Raw genomic sequence first — 3,972 nt, 5'->3', positions numbered from 1 at the left:
CTACGAATCAAATTCATGTTAAAAATCCTCCTTGTAGGATCCTAGGAACGGAACCTGGTGTATGGATACTGGTAGCCGAGAATGGGGTAGTAAGGAGGTTGTCGACATCGGATTCGGCGATTGAGAATTTTGTGAGCCCTGTTTTCGAGTTTGGGGTGTGACAACACCAACCAAGATCTCACACAAAACACCTCCATTTAGGCCCACCGGCCAAGGTCCCACACAAGGCACCTTCATTTAGACCCATTGGCAAAGGTCCCACACAAGGCACCTCTATTTAGTCCCACCGACCAAGGTCCCACACTAGGCACATAAACGAGTTTGTTGATAGCAAACACTTAGCCTCAATCCTACACGAGGATGGACACTAAACTGTAAACTCTTAACAATGACACTTACTTGTCAGATTGAGTCCTCTTTTGTAGCTTGTCTTAGGTTGCTTGATCTTCACGCTCTCGTGCTTGAATCAGCTTCTCGGTGCTCCCCCAATCCCGTAGCTTAGATTTTCTTGTTAGTTCAGCTTCACGATCAAGAACCTTGCATAAGATGTACCTATAAAGGTGACCAAGGTAATGAGAGTTGGTTGAATCTTCTATCTAAGATAATGAGTGAATTTCCTAAGGGATTCAACCTATGGATGCTATAGATTATCAAAAAGACAAAAGATTTTTCTAATGGTTTGGTATTTGTACTCTAGAGAAAGCACGAGTTCATGTTATTCATTAATAGGAGCTTTGAATGCTCATAGAAATCAAAGATCATAATAAAGAGAGCATGAAACTCATATGGATAGAGTTTAGATAGGCTAGGATAAGCTTGGCATACACTTGAGACTCTATGATGCCTTTTTTCACTAATTTTGCAAGTTTCGACAAGCCGCTTTTATAGAAAAAAGTTCCAATGGATAGAAAACGTCTAGTTTACGGTGCTACCGAAGCTAACTTCGGTATCAATGAACTTTCTTCGGTGGTACCGAAATATCAATCGGTAGTATTGAATTAATTCTTTAAGTTACTGAATGAAAAATGTCCCTTTTGGTGGCATCAAATTTTTCGTGATATCGAAATATCAATCGGTAGTACTGAATTAATTCTTCAAGTTACTAAATGAAAAAGGTCCCTTTTGGTGGCATCAAATTTTGTTCGTCGGTGGCAGTTGATGTCACCAAAATATCCAATCGGTGGCACCGAATTATCTTTGTAATGTTGCTAAACTGTTTTGAGCACCTTCAGTAACACTGAAGGTATCTTCGGTGATACTGAAGGTATCTTCGGTGATATTGAAGGTGATATTTGGTGGCACCTTCTTCCTACTAACTGTGAATAGATTTTCCTATTTGTCCATTTAATCATTCATCAACTTGGGACTTACTTAAGCCAAGAATAAATGATAGAAAATATGAACTTAGAATTGGCTTTGAATAGATGACCTAATTAGGTTTTCCTATTTTAGTTGGCATCATCTATTTATAAGGTCACAATCGTAGAAGCGGTTCTTTGTCTTCAATGTGGCTTTGATGCTTCTGATCCAGTTGCGTCGCCGGTCTTCATTTTCTAAGAACTCATCTGACTACTAGACATAACTAGTCACATGATTGACAAAACAAGTATGCAAAGTTAGGTGCACTTACAATAAATACTTAGTACAACACATATGGACCTTATAAGAATATTTAGATTCATACATACTCCTGAACAATAGCACAACTTGTAACGTACTTGACCTTCATAGATGAAAGGGATGTGGATTTTTATTTATAACTCGATTATGAGCTAATACCTCTTTTGAGCAAGAATACATAGCCTAAAGTTGGTTTTATCTCACTGGGGTTATTACCATAAATGACATTTGAAAATTTTTAAAATGTGATATTCATGCATTCATAACACAACATCGAGTTCATGGTCCTTCTAAGATAGTAGAATATACGTTTGATCATTTGTTAATGAGACTATCCCTAGTTAACAACTAACTACACCACTTGTATAGCTTATATCCAATTTAAGTGCAAAGCATAACATATAATAAGTTTCCTATTGCACTCACATAGGGTATTAATAACCTGGGGGGGGAAGTGTGAAGAGGACCTTTTAAAATATATACTAATTTATATAAATTCAGGCACAAGGTGAATTGGTTTTAAGATCATAGACTATTAAAGATGCAACTACATGGCATGGTGGATGGTTGAATTCCCTGAGATTATCACATGAATGCTTCATGAGAGAAATATGTTGATGGAAAATTCAAATTTTTGGGTTTTTAATTACTCTATCATCCAATTGGATTAGTTGGATTGGATAGGACTCTAATTCCAGTTGTAGCTCTTTGAATTAAGGTAGCATCTTAATAACTACATGTGGATCCTTTGCGCGTTAGTTTCCCTTTTATTTTCTATTATTAAATAATTAATCTCTCAATTCTTCAGATTATTACTTAAATCTAGTTCCTAGTTCTAGTTCTAGTTTATTTTAGAAAGATACACATATAAGTCCATGTGGATTTAACCTTAGTCTCACTGAGTTATTACTACATCGTGACCCTGTACTTGGGGTTGTGAACAAGTTTTTGGCACCGTTGCCGAGGACTTCGGCTATGTTTTTCTGAGATTGAATAGTACTAGAATTTGGTTAGGATTAGGGTTAACTTTTGTTGTTAGGATTTATGCAAAAAAAAATTTAAACTAACCTTGTTTTCTATTTTGTAGAAATCTAACATAGCAACTCCAATCCGGTAACTTCTTTCAAACTTTTTTTTTCCTTTCCAGATCTCTTATTTTTGTAGTTTTCTTTTTATTAGGTATTATTTGTTTAGAACTTTAGGGTTGAGAGTGTTTCATGTCCATGTGGGTCCGTGACCACACTTTACATCTTCTAAGTAAAGGAGGATTAGTCGAAGAGTTGCCTATCCATCACCGGATTGACACCACTTGAGATCCTCTGAGTTAATTGAAGTTATGGCTAGAAATTAACCACAACATCCAGTTGAGGAAATTCAAGATGAGAAAGAGGTGCATCATGCTCCCCCGCCTCGTACTTTACAAGATTACTTACAACCGACGAGAGTGAGTACACCTTCCTGCATGGTGTTTCCACTTAATGTAGGAAACGTGGATTTTAAACCGAGAGTGATACAACTTCTTCCTAAATTTTATGGACTAGACTCTGAAAGTCCATACTTACACATTAAAGAATTTAATGAGATAGTCACCACATTGCACTTTCCAAATGTGTCTGAAGACACAATAAGACTAAAGTTGTTCCCCTTCTCATTGAAAAAGAAAACTAATTCTTGGTTGCACTCCTTAAGGCCGTGATCTATCGACACATGGGTTGCACTCCTTAAGGCCGTGATCTATCGACACATGGGTTGCACTCCTTAAGGTCGTGATCTATCGGCACATGGGTTGCACTACCTAAGGTCGTGATCCATCGGCACATAGGCTAAGATGACCTGGGAATTTCTTAAAAAGTTCTTCCCGTTTCATAAAACAAATACTTTAAGAAAAGCAATCACAAAATTTGCCTAAAAAGAGGAAGAAACCTTCTTTCAATGCTGGGAGAGGTTCAAGGACCTCACAAATTCTTGTCCATATCATGGCTATGAAATCTAGTGGGTATAAACTTTTTATATAACGGACTGACTTTGCTCATGCTCCAGTTTGTATAGATGATGTGTAACAGTGAATTCATGAACAAGGAGGTTGATGATGTGTGGGATTGTTTTGATCAACTTGCAGAGAAGGCACAATCATGGGATACCTCCCTAAAACCCACCATGTCTAAGCCGACTCAATCAAGAGAGGAATGCGGAATTTTGGTTTAAAGGAAGAAGACGACATGAGTGCAAGGGTGGCCAATCTCATAATGAAATTTGAGGCCATGGAATTTAAGCAGGTGGAAATTGTCAAACCCAAGGAGGTTGGGGAAGTTATTTACGGTATTTGTGCTAGCAACATACATGTAACGCAAG

At 37.5% G+C, this 3,972-nt stretch overlaps 1 non-coding gene across 1 annotated transcript; it reads right to left on the bottom strand.

Annotated features, from left to right (window-relative positions):
• Positions 1-3,494: 3,494 nt before the first annotated feature.
• Positions 3,495-3,603, bottom strand: LOC131241768 (small nucleolar RNA R71). Its single transcript, XR_009169334.1, has one exon. It is a non-coding gene; the product is annotated as a small nucleolar RNA R71 (small nucleolar RNA).
• Between the last annotated feature and the right edge of the window lie 369 nt (positions 3,604-3,972).

The sequence above is a fragment of the Magnolia sinica genome, chromosome 3 (genome assembly GCF_029962835.1).
Source record: "Magnolia sinica isolate HGM2019 chromosome 3, MsV1, whole genome shotgun sequence".
NCBI lineage: Eukaryota > Viridiplantae > Streptophyta > Magnoliopsida > Magnoliales > Magnoliaceae > Magnolia > Magnolia sinica.
Note: the sequence above shows the minus strand (reverse complement) of the source record. Positions and strands in the feature narration are given on the sequence as shown.